This window comes from Bombina bombina, chromosome 7 (assembly GCF_027579735.1).
Source record: "Bombina bombina isolate aBomBom1 chromosome 7, aBomBom1.pri, whole genome shotgun sequence".
In the NCBI taxonomy this organism is placed as follows: domain Eukaryota; kingdom Metazoa; phylum Chordata; class Amphibia; order Anura; family Bombinatoridae; genus Bombina; species Bombina bombina.
The window spans coordinates 9,131,897-9,151,011 of NC_069505.1; the positions used below are offsets into that span (position 1 = coordinate 9,131,897).

The window sequence follows — 19,115 nt, forward strand, 5'->3', positions numbered from 1 at the left end:
TGCCCCAACACCATATCAGCCCCTCCACCATCTAATCTCCCATCTTAGCATGAGTTACGTTTACAGCCAGGTGATGCCCCAACACCATGTCAGCCCCTCTACCATCTAATCTCCCATCTTAGCATGAGATAAGTTTACAGCAGGTGATACCCCAACACCATGTCAGCCCCTCTATTATCTAATCTCCCATCTTATCATGAGTTACGTTTACAGCCAGGTGATACCCCAACACCATGTCAGCCCCTCTACCATCTAATCTCCCACCTTAACATGAGATACGTTTACAGCAGGTGATGCCCCAACACCATGTCAGCCCCTCTACCATCTAATCTCCCATCTTAGCATGAGTTACGTTTACAGCCAGGTGATGCCCCAACACCATGTCAGCCCCTCTACCATCTAATCTCCCATCTTAGCATGAGTTACGTTTACAGCCAGGTGATGCCCCAACACCATGTCAGCCCCTCTACCATCTAATCTCCCATCTTAGCATGAGTTACGTTTACAGCCAGGTGATGCCCCAACACCATGTCAGCCCCTCTACCATCTAATCTCCCATTTTAGCATGAGTTACGTTTACAGCCAGGTGATGCCCCAACACCATGTCAGCCCCTCTACCATCTAATCTCCCATCTTAGCATGAGTTACGTTTACAGCAGGTGATGCCCCAACACCATGTCAGCCCCTCTACCATCTAATCTCCCATTTTAGCATGAGATACGTTTACAGCCAGGTGATGCCCCAACACCATGTCAGCCCCTCTACCATCTAATCTCCCATCTTAGCATGAGATACGTTTACAGCCAGGTGATGCCCCAACACCATGTCAGCCCCTCTACCATCTAATCTCCCATGTTAGCATGAGTTACGTTTACAGCCAGGTGATGCCGCAACACCATGTCAGCCCCTCTACCATCTAATCTCCCATCTTAGCATGAGTTACGTTTACAGCAGGTGATACCCCAACACCATGTCAGCCCCTCTACCATCTAATCTCCCATCTTAGCATGAGTTACGTTTACAGCCAGGTGATGCTCCAACACCATGTCAGCCCCTCTACCATCTAATCTCCCATCTTAGCATGAGTTACATTTACAGCCAGGTGATGCCCCAACACCATGTCAGCCCCTCTACCATCTAATCTCCCATGTTAGCATGAGTTACGTTTACAGCCAGGTGATACCCCAACACCATGTCAGCCCCTCTACCATCTAATCTCCCATCTTAGCATGAGTTACGTTTACAGCCAGGTGATGCCCCAACACCATGTCAGCCCCTCTACCATCTAATCTCCCATCTTAGCATGAGTTACGTTTACAGCCAGGTGATGCTCCAACACCATGTCAGCCCCTCTACCATCTAATCTCCCATCTTAGCATGAGATACGTTTACAGCCAGGTGATGCCCCAACACCATGTCAGCCCCTCTACCATCTAATCTCCCACCTTAACATGAGATACGTTTACAGCCAGGTGATGCCCCAACACCATGTCAGCCCCTCTACCATCTAATCTCCCATCTTAGCATGAGATACGTTTACAGCCAGGTGATGCCCCAACACAATGTCAGCCCCTCTACCATCTAATCTTCCATCTTAGCATGAGTTACGTTTACAGCCAGGTGATACCCTAACACCATGTCAGCCCCTCTACCATCTAATCTCCCATCTTAGCATGAGATACGTTTACAGCAGGTGATGCCGCAACACGTCAGCCCCTCTACCATCTAATCTCCCATCTTAGCATGAGATACGTTTACAACCAGGTGATGCCCCAACACCATGTCAGCCCCTCTACCATCTAATCTCCCATTTTAGCATGAGTTACGTTTACAGCAGGTGATACCCCAACACCATGTCAGCCCCTCTACCATCTAATCTCCCATCTTAGCATGAGTTACGTTTACAGCCAGGTGATGCTCCAACACCATGTCAGCCCCTCTACCATCTAATCTCCCATCTTAGCATGAGTTACGTTGTCAGGCTACAAATATGAAGTTAACGATGGAACACAATTCACAGATCTTAATTTATTAATAATTGTTTTGTTTCACTATTGTAAAGGAATATCACTATGGCTTAGTGATATTCTCACCTAATAGTGATAGTTTAGTGGTTTATTTTGCCACACCCCAGATTATGCAGTTAGGGTTAAGCAAACTTGAATAGGATTTGTAGAAATTGTTCTCAATATTAAGTTAGCTTTAGTTCTTAAGTTGCAGGTGTAGTAATGGTTCTATTAACTCTCAGAGTCTTATGCAGTGTAACACATAAATATTTAACTAGTAACCAGGTTCTGTTAACAGTTATACATATGCTCATGCAGTATTGCTATTTTATTTGCAGAGATTACTTGTACCTTGTCTTGTGTTGCACTTGTAGTGTGGCAGAGCTGTAATGAATGCACAGCCTGTTCTGTGGAAGTTCCAGTTTCACTGTGGAAGCTGTGTTGTTTATTAATCTGCAGTCAGGATGTTTCAATAAGGGTTAAAGCCAGATTTTCAGTGACAAGTTCTGTGGTAACTCTCCTTTAAATACAAACTACACAGTGAAAGTTCTCCAAGTAACAAAGCATTAGAACACATAGAATAATACTTGCAGTTTGGTTCAGGCAGTTCATTCAATTGATTGCATGTCAGCTCCTAAGTTAATGAACACTGCAGTTGTTTGGATGAATTCCAGTTAAAGTTGAACAAAGTATGAAAAAGTTCCTGTGAGGAAAAAAGTTCAGAAAACAAGTTATTCAAAGTAGTTAGGCTCAGGTAAATAGGGTAGCCTTGTACTCCAAATTACTAAGCAAAGAGAATTGATTTGGGGTGGTTTTTAAAGGCAAGCTGCAAGTTTGTTGCTTGAAGGATTCCGCTGGGTCCTAGAAGGAGCTATGTTCCTGACATGACCCCCCACTCAGGGCAACGGTCCCACAGTTGCCGGTCTGGGACGATTTGGATTTCTGCGATGGAAGAGAGTGACCAGCCGTTGAGCTCTAAGATTGGTTGCAGGTTCCCATGTGTCGTCATCAGCTGAATAATTTTTCCAGCGTACCAGATATTGTAATTCACCTCTATGGAACCTGGAATCCAGCAGGGAATGCACTTCATATTCGTCTGGATCCAGTGCCTGAGGAGGTGGTGGAAGAATGAGTTGAGAGTGACGAGTGGCTCTGTATGGTTTCAATAGTGACACATGAAATGTGGGGTGGACCTTAATACTATCAGGTAATTTAAGAGTCATTGCGTTTTCATTGACAATTCTAACTATAGGGAATGGTCCTATGAACAGACCCGAGAGTTTCTTACTCGGTATCTGTAATTTCATGTTTTTGGTGGATAGCCAAACGAGATCACCTATGGCGTATATAGGTGGTGGTCTTCTCTTGAGGTCGTAATAATGCTTTTGAGTGAGCTGAGCATTTTTTATGTTCTCCTCAATTAAGCGGAAATTGTCTTGTAAGGAATCATGTAGATCATCGATTAAGGGTGAATTTAAGGTGTCTGTTGCAATGAAAGATATTGTTGGATGGTAGGCATAATTTGCATAAAATGGTGTAGATTTTGTAGATGAGTTTACAGCATTGTTATAGGCAAATTCAGCCATGGAGAGGAAGTTCATCCAATGTTCTTGATGGTAGGAACAATAGCACCGAAGATATTGTTCCAGCCATTGATTCAGTCTCTCTGATTGACCATTGGTCTGAGGGTGAAATGATGTCGAGAAACGATGATCGATCTGTGTTAAGTCACAAAGTTTTGTCCAGAAATGTGAGGTGAATTGTGTTCCTCTATCGGTGGTTATTATCTTTGGTAACCCATGTAGCTTGAGTATGTTATCTATGAATAAATGTGCTGTCTCAGAGGATGTGGGTACTTTGTGATACGGCACAAAATGGGCCATCTTAGTAAATATATCTATGACCACTAGGATTGTTGTCTGTTTATTTGATTCAGGTAAATCCACTATGAAATCCATCGATAGATGGTACCAGGGTCTCTTCGGTACTGGTAATGGAGTTAATAATCCATACGGAGCTCTTCTCTCGGATTTCGAAGTGGCACAAATGGCACAAGTTAAGATATAGTCTCGGATGGATTCTTTCATTTTTGGCCACCAACAATCCCGTGAAAGCTGTTCCAAGGTTCGGTAAATTCCTGGGTGTCCGGCTAATGGAGAGTCATGGTATAACTTGAGCAAATTTATTCGCAATGCTTTGGGAATGTATAATTTCCCTTCATGGTAGTACAGGTCATCAATCTTATGCACAGAAGAGTGAGGTAGCTCCGGCTCCTTGAGACAATGACGTTTGATTTCGGTTATCACATCGGTGGTTAGACCTACAAAACATTCGGTAGGTAAGATAGTGGTATTTTGGGTTGTTGTTTTAGGTTTCTCAGGTAGGCGAGACAGAGCATCTGCTTTACCATTCCTGGAGGCAGGTCTATATACAATATTGAAGTTGAAGCGCGAGAAGAATAAACTCCAACGGACCTGTCTTGCTGAAAGAGTTTTGTTGTTTTCTAAATAAAGTAGGTTCCTGTGATCTGTGAAAATGGTAATAGGAAACTTGGTACCTTCGAGAAGATGCCTCCAGTGTTCCAGTGATCTTTTTATTGCGAGGAGTTCTTTATCTCCTATGGAATAATTTCTTTCAGCTGTTGACATCATCTGTGAGAAGTAAGAAACTGGATGGATGGGATCGTTTGGTGTTTCCTGTTGAGAGAGAACTGAGCCTAAGGCAAAATCAGAGGAATCAACTTCCAACACATAGTGGTGTTCGGGGTTCGGAAATCTTAGAATGGGTGCTGATGTAAAACTATCCTTTAAATATTCAAAAGCTGAATTAGCGTCTGGATCCCAGTTATAAGATGAGTTAATGCTGGTTAATTTCGTCAGTGGTTTTGCTATCTTGGAAAAGTTTCTAATGAATTTCCTGTAGTAGTTTGCAAAACCTAGGAATTTTTGGAGTTCCTTTCTGGACTTGGGTATTAACCAATTTTTTACAGCGTCTACTTTTTGTTTTTGCATAGTGATACCTGTTGGTGAGATATCATATCCAAGGAATGACACATGCTTGGTATGGAATATGCATTTCTCCAACTTAGCATACAGTTTATGCTCTCGGAGCCTAGACAGTACCCATCGCACGTGTGTTTTGTGTTCTGTTTCATTTTTAGAATAAATCAAAATATCGTCTAGGTATATCACAAGACAGATGTCTAAGAGATCTCTGAACACATCGTTTATGAAGTGTTGAAAAGTGGCGGGTGCGTTGCACAGTCCAAACGGCATGACAAGGTACTCATAAAGGCCATACCTTGTCCTGAATGCGGTCAACCATTCGTGTCCTTCTTTTATCCTCACTAAGTTATAGGCTCCCCTTAAATCGAGTTTCGTGTATATAGTTGCCTCAGATAACCTTTCGATTAGTTCTGGGATTAATGGGAGTGGGTAACGATTTTTTATTGTGCGTTTGTTGAGTTCTCTGTAATCGATTATGGGACGTAATGATGAATCCTTATTCCGCACAAAAAAAATTCCGGCACCTGCTGGTGATGTTGATGCTCTGATAAATCCTTTCCGTAAATTTTCTTCGAGATACTCCTTTAAATGATCCAATTCTGGCTTGCAGAGAGGGTACAAGTGTCCATAAGGGATGGAAGAACCAGGTTGAAGTTGTATTGGACAATCGTATGCACGATGAGGAGGCAAGTTCTCAGCTTCTACTTTACTGAATACATCCTTGAAATCTGCATAAGGTGAAGGAATTTGCAACTCAGGTTTTTCTGTAGCTATTTCGGTCTGGAGTAGAACATGTTTGTGGAAACATGTTGTTTTACAATAGACTGAATCAAATTTTATGGAAGATAGTGACCAGTGGATAACTGGATTATGTAATTTGAGCCAACTAATACCCAAAACCACTGGGAAATGTGGTGACGAGACAACATCAAATGAGAGGTGTTCTGTGTGTCCTGCTGTAGTAACTGTTAAAGGTGTGGTATGGTGTGTGATAGGGCCAGTTTTAGGTTCTGAACCGTCAATCATATGAAAAGAAAATGGAGTATGCTTTTTTATAAGGGGTATTTTATTTTGCTTTACAACATTATAATCAATAAAGCATCCATAAGCTCCCGAGTCTATGATGGCTTCAGTAGTCAGCTGATCTTGGTCCCACTGTATGGAGAGAGTTAACATGCAATAAGTTTTAGTTTTAGTGGTGTTTAATAAATAACTTGTAACTTTGAACTTACATTTCTTGTTTTTCTGTAAAATGGGACACTCCTGGACTGAATGTGTAGGATTGGCGCAATACATGCACAGATTATTACTCTTCCTGCGGTATCTTTCTTCTGTTGTTAAAGGACCACGGGCTATTCCGATATCCATGGGAACAGCTGTTTGTTTACTATGTTGGGTTGGTTGAGGTGGGGAATAGATAGAAGGTTTTGGTCGGACATCTGCAGAAAACCTTTCTGCCTTCCTTTCTCGCAGTCTGCGATCCAATTGTTTTGCAGCATTCATCATTCCTTCTAGGGTTTTTGGGAGTTCTATCCTGGCGATTTCATCTTTCAAGCTCTCCGAGAGGCCTAAACGGAACTGGTTTCGAAGTGCAATCTGACTCCATTCCGAATCAGCTGCGTATAATTTGAATTCCGTGATGTACTCCTCCACGGGTCTCTTGGCTTGCTTAAGGTTCCTCATGGAGGCTTCAGCGGACATTTGTACATCAGTGTCGTGAAAAAGATCATCCATACATGTGAAAAAATCAGAAAGGGATCCTAGCACTGGGTCATTATGTTCGCACAGATTGTCAGCCCAGATTCTTGGCTCACCCCTCAGGAATGAAATAGTACTGAATACCTTGATCCTCTCTGTGGGATAACTGCGAGGTCGTAGATTATAAAGTAAATGACATGAATTCTTAAACTGCCTATACTGCTTCCTGTTTCCAGAAAAGAGCTCTGGTAGTGAAACTGAAGGTTCAGGTGTTTGCTGAGGTGGTGCAGTATGAGTAGTAAGTGAGTCTCTTATAATTCCCCTTAAAGACTGATTTTCAATTTGTAAATCATGAACCGCCTGAGCAAGCTGATCAACCTTTTGGGAGAGGTTGTAAACTATCTGTGGTAGATCTGGTGGCTCCATTTTTAAGGCTTAGTAATATGTCAGGCTACAAATATGAAGTTAACGATGGAACACAATTCACAGATCTTAATTTATTAATAATTGTTTTGTTTCACTATTGTAAAGGAATATCACTATGGCTTAGTGATATTCTCACCTAATAGTGATAGTTTAGTGGTTTATTTTGCCACACCCCAGATTATGCAGTTAGGGTTAAGCAAACTTGAATAGGATTTGTAGAAATTGTTCTCAATATTAAGTTAGCTTTAGTTCTTAAGTTGCAGGTGTAGTAATGGTTCTATTAACTCTCAGAGTCTTATGCAGTGTAACACATAAATATTTAACTAGTAACCAGGTTCTGTTAACAGTTATACATATGCTCATGCAGTATTGCTATTTTATTTGCAGAGATTACTTGTACCTTGTCTTGTGTTGCACTTGTAGTGTGGCAGAGCTGTAATGAATGCACAGCCTGTTCTGTGGAAGTTCCAGTTTCACTGTGGAAGCTGTGTTGTTTATTAATCTGCAGTCAGGATGTTTCAATAAGGGTTAAAGCCAGATTTTCAGTGACAAGTTCTGTGGTAACTCTCCTTTAAATACAAACTACACAGTGAAAGTTCTCCAAGTAACAAAGCATTAGAACACATAGAATAATACTTGCAGTTTGGTTCAGGCAGTTCATTCAATTGATTGCATGTCAGCTCCTAAGTTAATGAACACTGCAGTTGTTTGGATGAATTCCAGTTAAAGTTGAACAAAGTATGAAAAAGTTCCTGTGAGGAAAAAAGTTCAGAAAACAAGTTATTCAAAGTAGTTAGGCTCAGGTAAATAGGGTAGCCTTGTACTCCAAATTACTAAGCAAAGAGAATTGATTTGGGGTGGTTTTTAAAGGCAAGCTGCAAGTTTGTTGCTTGAAGGATTCCGCTGGGTCCTAGAAGGAGCTATGTTCCTGACATACGTTTACAGCCAGGTGATGCCCCAACACCATGTCAGCCCCTCTACCATCTAATCTGCCATGTTAGCATGAGTTACGTTTACAGCCAGGTGATACCCCAACACCATGTCAGCCCCTCTACCATCTAATCTCCCATCTTAGCATGAGTTACGTTTACAGCCAGGTGATACCCCAACACCATGTCAGCCCCTCTACCATCTAATCTCCCATTTTAGCATGAGATACGTTTACAGCCAGGTGATACCCCAACACCATGTCAGCCCCTCTACCATCTAATCTCCCATTTTAGCATGAGTTACGTTTACAGCCAGGTGATACCCCAACACCATGTCAGCCCCTCTACCATCTAATCTCCCATCTTAGCATGAGATACGTTTACAGCCAGGTGATACCCCAACACCATGTCAGCCCCTCTACCATCTAATCTCCCATCTTCGCATGAGTTACGTTTACAGCCAGGTGATGCCCCAACACCATGTCAGCCCCTCTACCATCTAATCTCCCATGTTAGCATGAGTTACGTTTACAGCCAGGTGATGCCCCAACACCATGTCAGCCCCTCTACCATCTAATCTCCCATCTTAGCATGAGTTACGTTTACAGCCAGGTGATGCTCCAACACCATGTCAGCCCCTCTACCATCTAATCTCCCATCTTAGCATGAGATACGTTTACAGCCAGGTGATGCCCCAACACCATGTCAGCCCCTCTACCATCTAATCTCCCAACTTAACATGAGATACGTTTACAACCAGGTGATGCCCCAACACCATGTCAGCCCCTCTACCATCTAATCTCCCATCTTAGCATGAGTTACGTTTACAGCCAGGTGATGCCCCAACACCATGTCAGCCCCTCTACCATCTAATCTCCCATGTTAGCATGAGTTACGTTTACAGCCAGGTGATGCCCCAACACCATGTCAGCCCCTCTACCATCTAATCTCCCATCTTAGCATGAGTTACGTTTACAGCCAGGTGATGCTCCAACACCATGTCTGCCCCTCTACCATCTAATCTCCCATTTTAGCATGAGATACGTTTACAGCCAGGTGATGCCCCAACACCATGTCAGCCCCTCTACCATCTAATCTCCCACCTTAACATGAGATACGTTTACAACCAGGTGATGCCCCAACACCATGTCAGCCCCTCTACCATCTAATCTCCCATTTTAGCATGAGATACGTTTACAGCAGGTGATGCCCCAACACCATGTCAGCCCCTCTACCATCTATTCTCCCATCTTAGCATGAGATAAGTTTACAGCAGGTGATACCCAACACCATGTCAGCCCCTCTACCATCTATTCTCCCATCTTAGCATGAGATAAGTTTACAGCCAGGTGATGCCCCAACACCATGTCAGCCCCTCTACCATCTAATCTCCCATCTTAGCATGAGATACGTTTACAGCCAGGTGATACCCCAACACCATGTCAGCCCCTCTACCATCTATTCTCCCATCTTAGCATGAGATAAGTTTGCAGCAGGTGATACCCCAACACCATGTCAGCCCCTCTACCATCTAATCTCCCATCTTAACATGAGATAAGTTTACAGCCAGGTGATGCCCCAACACCATGTCAGCCCTTCTACCATCTAATCTTCCATCTTAGCATGAGATACATTTACAGCAGGTGATACCCCAACACCATGTCAGCCCCTCTACCATCTAATCTCCCATTTTAGCATGAGATACATTTACAGCAGGTGATACCCCAACACCATGTCAGCCCCTCTACCATCTAATCTCCCATTTTAGCATGCGTTACGTTTACAGCAGATGATGCCCCAACACCATATCAGCCCCTCTACCATCTAATCTCCCATCTTAGCATGAGATACGTTTACAGCCAGGTGATGCCCCAACACCATATCAGCCCCTCCACCATCTAATCTCCCATCTTAACATGAGTTAAGTTTACAGCCAGGTGATGCCCCAACACCATGTCAGCCCCTCTACCATCTAATCTTCCATCTTAGCATGAGATACGTTTACAGCCAGGTGATGCCCCAACACCATGTCAGCCCCTCTACCATCTAATCTCCCATCTTAGCATGAGTTACGTTTACAGCCAGGTGATGCTCCAACACCATGTCAGCCCCTCTACCATCTAATCTCCCATCTTAGCATGAGATACGTTTACAGCAGATGATGCCCCAACACCATGTCAGCCCCTCTACCATCTAATCTCCCATCTTAGCATGAGATAAGTTTACAGCCAGGTGATGCCCCAACACCATGTCAGCCCTTCTACCATCTAATCATGAGATACATTTACAGCAGGTGATGCCCCAACACCATATCAGCCCCTCTACCATCTAATCTCCCATCTTAGCATGAGATACGTTTACAGCCAGGTGATGCCCCAACACCATGTCAGCCCCTCTACCATCTAATCTCCCATCTTAGCATGAGTTACGTTTACAGCCAGGTGATGCCCCAACACCATGTCAGCCCCTCTACCATCTAATCTCCCATCTTAGCATGAGTTACGTTTACAGCCAGGTGATGCCCCAACACCATGTCAGCCCCTCTACCATCTAATCTCCCATGTTAGCATGAGTTACGTTTACAGCCAGGTGATGCCCCAACACCATGTCAGCCCCTCTACCATCTAATCTCCCATCTTAGCATGAGTTACGTTTACAGCCAGGTGATGCCCCAACACCATGTCAGCCCCTCTACCATCTAATCTTCCATTTTAGCATGAGATAAATTTACAGCAGGTGATGCGCCAACACCATATCAGCCCGTCTACCATCTAATCTCCCATCTTAGCATGAGATACATTTACAGCAGGTGATGCCCCAACACCATATCAGCCCCTCTACCATCTAATCTCTCAGTTTAGCATGAGTTACGTTTACAGCAGGTGATGCCCCAACACCATATCAGCCCCTCTACCATCTAATCTCCCATTTTAGCATGAGATACATTTACAGCAGGTGATGCCCCAACACCATATCAGCCCCTCTACCATCTAATCTCCCATCTTAGCATGAGATACATTTACAGCAGGTGATGCCCCAACACCATGTCAGCCCCTCTACCATCTAATCTCCCATTTTAGCATGAGATAAGTTTACAACCAGGTGATGCCCCAACACCATATCAGCCCCTCTACCATCTAATCTCCCATTTTAGCATGAGTTATGTTTACAGCCAGGTGATGCCCCAACACCATATCAGCCCCTCTACCATCTAATCTCCCATTTTAGCATGAGATACGTTTACAGCCAGGTGATGCCCCAACACCATGTCAGCCCCTCTACCATCTAATCTCTCAGTTTAGCATGAGTTACGTTTACAGCAGGTGATACCCCAACATCATGTCATACCCCAACACCATGTCAGCCCCTCTACCATCTAATCTCCCATTTTTGCATGAGTTACGTTTACAGCCAGGTGATGCCCCAACACCATATCAGCCCCTCTACCATCTAATCTCCCATCTTAGCATGAGATACATTTACAGCAGGTGATGCCCCAACACCATGTCAGCCCCTCTACCATCTAATCTCCCATTTTAGCATGAGATAAGTTTACAACCAGGTGATGCCCCAACACCATATCAGCCCCTCTACCATCTAATCTCCCATTTTAGCATGAGTTACGTTTACAGCAGGTGATACCCCAACATCATGTCATACCCCAACACCATGTCAGCCCCTCTACCATCTAATCTCCCATTTTAGCATGAGTTATGTTTACAGCCAGGTGATACCCCAACACCATGTCAGCCCCTCTACCATCTAATCTCCCATTTTAGCATGAGATACATTTACAGCAGGTGATGCCCCAACACCATGTCAGCCCCTCTACCATCTAATCTCCCATTTTAGCATGAGATACGTTTACAGCCAGGTGATGCCCCAACACCATGTCAGCCCCTCTACCATCTAATCTCTCATTTTAGCATGAGTTACGTTTACAGCCAGGTGATGCCCCAACACCATGTCAGCCCCTCTACCATCTAATCTCCCATCTTAGCATGAGATAAGTTTTCAGCAGGTGATACCCCAACACCATGTCAGCCCCCCTACCATCTAATCTCCCATCTTAGCATGAGATAAGTTTACAGCAGGTGATGCCGCAACACAATGTCAGCCCCTCTACCATCTAATCTCCCATTTTAGCATGAGTTACGTTTACAGCCAGGTGATGCCCCAACACCATGTCAGCCCCTCTACCATCTAATCTCCCATCTTAGCATGAGATAAGTTTACAGCAGGTGATACCCCAACACCATGTCAGCCCCTCTACCATCTAATCTCCCATTTTAGCATGAGTTACGTTTACAGCCAGGTGATGCTCCAACACCATGTCAGCCCCTCTGCCATCTAATCTCTCATTTTAGCATGAGTTACGTTTACAGCCAGGTGATACCCCAACACCATATCAGCCCCTCTACCATCTAATCTTCCATTTTAGCATGAGATAAATTTACAGCAGGTGATGCCCCAACACCATATCAGCCCCTCTACCATCTAATCTCCCATCTTAGCATGAGATACATTTACAGCAGGTGATGCCCCAACACCATATCAGCCCCTCTACCATCTAATCTCTCAGTTTAGCATGAGTTACGTTTACAGCAGGTGATGCCCCAACACCATATCAGCCCCTCTACCATCTAATCTCCCATTTTAGCATGAGATACATTTACAGCAGGTGATGCCCCAACACCATATCAGCCCCTCTACCATCTAATCTCCCATCTTAGCATGAGATACATTTACAGCAGGTGATGCCCCAACACCATGTCAGCCCCTCTACCATCTAATCTCCCATTTTAGCATGAGATAAGTTTACAACCAGGTGATGCCCCAACACCATATCAGCCCCTCTACCATCTAATCTCCCATTTTAGCATGAGTTATGTTTACAGCCAGGTGATGCCCCAACACCATATCAGCCCCTCTACCATCTAATCTCCCATTTTAGCATGAGATACGTTTACAGCCAGGTGATGCCCCAACACCATGTCAGCCCCTCTACCATCTAATCTCTCAGTTTAGCATGAGTTACGTTTACAGCAGGTGATACCCCAACATCATGTCATACCCCAACACCATGTCAGCCCCTCTACCATCTAATCTCCCATTTTAGCATGAGTTACGTTTACAGCCAGGTGATGCCCCAACACCATATCAGCCCCTCTACCATCTAATCTCCCATCTTAGCATGAGATACATTTACAGCAGGTGATGCCCCAACACCATGTCAGCCCCTCTACCATCTAATCTCCCATTTTAGCATGAGATAAGTTTACAACCAGGTGATGCCCCAACACCATATCGGCCCCTCTACCATCTAATCTCCCATCTTAGCATGAGTTACGTTTACAGCAGGTGATACCCCAACATCATGTCATACCCCAACACCATGTCAGCCCCTCTACCATCTAATCTCCCATTTTAGCATGAGTTATGTTTACAGCCAGGTGATACCCCAACACCATGTCAGCCCCTCTACCATCTAATCTCCCATTTTAGCATGAGATACATTTACAGCCAGGTGATGCCCCAACACCATGTCAGCCCCTCTACCATCTAATCTCTCATTTTAGCATGAGTTACGTTTACAGCCAGGTGATGCCCCAACACCATGTCAGCCCCTCTACCATCTAATCTCCCATCTTAGCATGAGATAAGTTTACAGCAGGTGATACCCCAACACCATGTCAGCCCCCCTACCATCTAATCTCCCATCTTAGCATGAGATAAGTTTACAGCAGGTGATGCCCCAACACCATGTCAGCCCCTCTACCATCTAATCTCCCATTTTAGCATGAGTTACGTTTACAGCCAGGTGATGCCCCAACACCATGTCAGCCCCTCTACCATCTAATCTCCCATCTTAGCATGAGATAAGTTTACAGCCAGGTGATGCCCCAACACCATGTCAGCCCCTCTACCATCTAATCTCCCATCTTAGCATGAGTTATGTTTACAGCCAGGTGATGCCCCAACACCATGTCAGCCCCTCTACCATCTAATCTCCCATCTTAGCATGAGTTATGTTTACAGCCAGGTGATGCCCCAACACCATGTCAGCCCCTCTACCATCTAATCTCTCATCTTAGCATGAGTTACGTTTACAGCCAGGTGATACCCCAACACCATGTCAGCCCCTCTACCATCTAATCTCTCATCTTAGCATGAGTTACGTTTACAGCCAGGTGATGCCCCAACACCATGTCAGCCCCTCTACCATCTAATCTCTCATCTTAGCATGAGTTACGTTTACAGCCAGGTGATACCCCAACACAATGTCAGCTCCTCTACCATCTAATCTCTCATCTTAGCATGAGTTACGTTTACAGCAGGTGATACCCCAACACCATGTCAGCCCCTCTACCATCTAATACACCATGTCAGCCCCTCTACCATCTAATACACCATGTCAGCCCCTCTACCATCTAATCTCCCATGTTAGCATTAGATACTCTTACTGGTTTATTCACAATATACACACCCGTATCACATATTATATTTTCCACTATATATTATGGACCACTTGCCAGGGTTTCACAAGCTTTTCCAAAATGTAAGAGTCAGCCAAAGAATTTAGTAGAAATGTTTGTGTATCTTTAGAATATACATGTGCATGTACACACGACGACACGTTTATAGACAAGCATGTGTATTTGTGTGTGTGTGTGTGTTGTTTTGTGATATATATATATATATATATAGAGAGAGAAAATAACTCATGTAGATCATTAACAAATCTAGACAGGCCAAGTCAAGTCTGCTTTTCAGCAGATTCCCTTTACGCCAAAGCATCGCTGTTCACACAGCTTATAAACTTATCTAGTCTTATTGCAGTGATTCATAACCATCCCAGGACAGACTGTTTCGTGGTTATTGCCACTCATCAGCTGGGAGAAGGGTTGAAAAGCAGACTTGAAGTAAAAAGGTTTGTCATTGTGAACCTAATTTGCATATCTTACCCAGAATACTTTACTGGCCTTTCTAGATTTGTTAATGAACTACACAATGAGTTATTTTCTTTATATTTTGTGCATAGTGGAGGATTTTAAACTCACATTTTACCTCCCCCTTATTTTGAATGTTGTTGTGTGTGTGTGTATATATATATATATATATATATATATATATATATATATATATATATACACTGTGTGCAGAATTATTAGGCAAATGAGTATTTTGACCACATCATCCTCTTTATGCATGTTGTCTTACTCCAAGCTGTATAGGCTCGAAAGCCTACTACCAATTAAGCATATTAGGTGATGTGCATCTCTGTAATGAGAAGGGGTGTGGTCTAATGACATCAACACCCTATATCAGGTGTGCATAATTATTAGGCAACTTCCTTTCCTTTGGCAAAATGGGTCAAAAGAAGGACTTGACAGGCTCAGAAAAGTAAAAAATAGTGAGATATCTTGCAGAGGGATGCAGCACTCTTAAAATTGCAAAGCTTCTGAAGCGTGATCATCGAACAATCAAGCGTTTCATTCAAAATAGTCAACAGGGTCGCAAGAAGCGTGTGGAAAAACCAAGGCGCAAAATAACTGCCCATGAACTGAGAAAAGTCAAGCGTGCAGCTGCCAAGATGCCACTTGCCACCAGTTTGGCCATATTTCAGAGCTGCAACATCACTGGAGTGCCCAAAAGCACAAGGTGTGCAATACTCAGAGACATGGCCAAGGTAAGAAAGGCTGAAAGACGACCACCACTGAACAAGACACACAAGCTGAAACGTCAAGACTGGGCCAAGAAATATCTCAAGACTGATTTTTCTAAGGTTTTATGGACTGATGAAATGAGAGTGAGTCTTGATGGGCCAGATGGATAGGCCCGTGGCTGGATTGGTAAAGGGCAGAGAGCTCCAGTCCGACTCAGACGCCAGCAAGGTGGAGGTGGAGTACTGGTTTGGGCTGGTATCATCAAAGATGAGCTTGTGGGGCCTTTTCGGGTTGAGGATGGAGTCAAGCTCAACTCCCAGTCCTACTGCCAGTTTCTGGAAGACACCTTCTTCAAGCAGTGGTACAGGAAGAAGTCTGCATCCTTCAAGAAAAACATGATTTTCATGCAGGACAATGCTCCATCACACGCGTCCAAGTACTCCACAGCGTGGCTGGCAAGAAAGGGTATAAAAGAAGAAAATCTAATGACATGGCCTCCTTATTCACCTGATCTGAACCCTTATTGAGAACCTGTGGTCCATCATCAAATGTGAGATTTACAAGGAGGGAAAACAGTACACCTCTCTGAACAGTGTCTGGGAGGCTGTGGTTGCTGCTGCACGCAATGTTGATGGTGAACAGATCAAAACACTGACAGAATCCATGGATGGCAGGCTTTTGAGTGTCCTTGCAAAGAAAGGGGGCTATATTGGTCACTGATTTGTTTTTGTTTTGTTTTTGAATGTCAGAAATGTATATTTGTGAATGTTGAGATGTTATATTGGTTTCACTGGTAAAAATAAATAATTGAAATGGGTATATATTTGTTTTTTGTTAAGTTGCCTAATAATTATGCACAGTAATAGTCACCTGCACACACAGATATCCCCCTAAAATAGCTATAACTAAAAACAAACTAAAAACTACTTCCAAAACTATTCAGCTTTGATATTAATCAGTTTTTTGGGTTCATTGAGAACATGGTTGTTGTTCAATAATAAAATTAATCCTCAAAAATACAACTTGCCTAATAATTCTGCACTCCCTGTATATGTGTGTGTGTATGTATATATGTATGTATATATATATATATAAAGAGAAAGAGAGAGAGAGAGAGAGAGAGAACAATGTGGAAGAAGGGCACTCTCAGGGTTTGTATAGAGAAGAATATTTTCTTTATTCTTAGAACATTAATACCATGTATTAATGTTCTAAGAATAAAGAAAATATTCTTCTCTATACAAACCCTGAGAGTGCCCTTCTTCCACACTGTTCTCTAACTATCTCTCATAGGATTGCACCCAGGTCGTGGCTGCTCCACCTGGTTGAAGTGCTGGGCTATATGCTATTTTGACATACACATACATATATATATGTATGTGTATATATATATGTATGTGTATGTGTGTGTATATATGTATGTATAAGTATGTGTATGTGTGTGTATATATATATATATATGTATGTGTGTGTGTGTGTGTATATATATATATATATATATATATATATATATATATATATATATATATATATATATATATATATATATATATATATATACACACACACACACACACACACACACACACACACACACACACACACACACATATATATATATACACACACACACACACACATATATATATATACACACACACACACACACATATATATATATACACACACACACACACACATATATATATATACACACACACACACACACATATATATATATACACACACACACACACACATATATATATATACACACACACACACACACACATACACACACACACGCTTTTAATGGATAAATAAAAAAAACAATGCAAACTCATGCATCCTTTTTATCACATCTACTTATACAGGCACACACAAACATAGATACAGAAACGTGCTCGCCGCTCACTCACAGAGACTTACATAATTACACACTGACTCTCAGAAACACATTCAGACACATGCACTCACAGAGACATACATAATTACACAGGGACACTCACTCACTGACACACATGCACTCACTCACAGAGGCACATCATTTCACAGGGTCATTTACTCACAGATACACTCAGGCACTCACAGACTCCGTTTCAGACACATGCACTCACTCACATACACACATAATTACACAGGCACACTCACTAACTGACACACATGCACTCCCAGAGTCTTATATTTACACAAGGACACTCACTCACTGACACACATGCACTCACTCACATACGCACATAATTACACAGGCACTCTTACTCACTGACACACATGCACTCACTCAGAGTCATAGAATTACACAGGCACACTCACTCACTGACACACATGCACTCAATTGCAGTCGTATAATTACACAGGGACACTCACTGACACACATGCACTCACTCACAAAGTCATATAATTACACAGGCATTATCACTCACTGACACACATGCACTCAATCACAGAGTCATATAATTACACGGGGACACTCACTCACTGACACACATGCACTCACTCACAGTCATATAATTACACAGGCACACTCACTGACACACATGCACTCACTCACAGTCATATAATTACACAGGCACACTCACTGACACACATGCACTCACTCACAGTCATATAATTACACAGGCACACTCACTCACTGACACACATGCACTCACTCACAGTCATATAATTACACAGGCACACTCACTCAGTGACACACATGCACTCACTCACAGAGTCATATAATTACACAGGCACACTCACTCACTGACACACATGCACTCACAGTCATATAATTACACAGGCACACTCACTCACTGACACACATGCACTCACTCACAGTCATATAATCACACAGGCACACTCACTCACTGACGCACATGCACTCACTCACAGAGTCATATAATTACACAGGCACACTCACTCACTGACACACATGCACTCACTCACAGAGTCATATAATTACACAGGCACACTCACTGACACACATGCACTCACTCACAGAGTCATATAATTACACAGGCACACTCACTCACTGACACACATGCACTCACAGTCATATAATTACACAGGCACACTCACTCACTGACACACATGCACTCACTCACAGAGTCATATAATTACACAGGCACACTCACTGACACACATGCACTCACTCACATACGCACATAATTACACAGGCACTCTTACTCACTGACACACATGCACTCACTCAGAGTCATAGAATTACACAGGCACACTCACTCACTGACACACATGCACTCAATTGCAGTCGTATAATTACACAGGGACACTCACTGACACACATGCACTCACTCACAAAGTCATATAATTACACAGGCATTATCACTCACTGACACACATGCACTCAATCACAGAGTCATATAATTACACGGGGACACTCACTCA

At 43.0% G+C, this 19,115-nt stretch overlaps 1 protein-coding gene across 1 annotated transcript in view; it reads left to right on the plus strand.

The window, feature by feature from the left end:
- Positions 1-19,115, plus strand: part of LOC128635706 (atlastin-3) — a 248,373-nt gene that overhangs the window by 1,214 nt on the left and 228,044 nt on the right. The gene's annotated exons all lie outside the window — the stretch shown is intronic.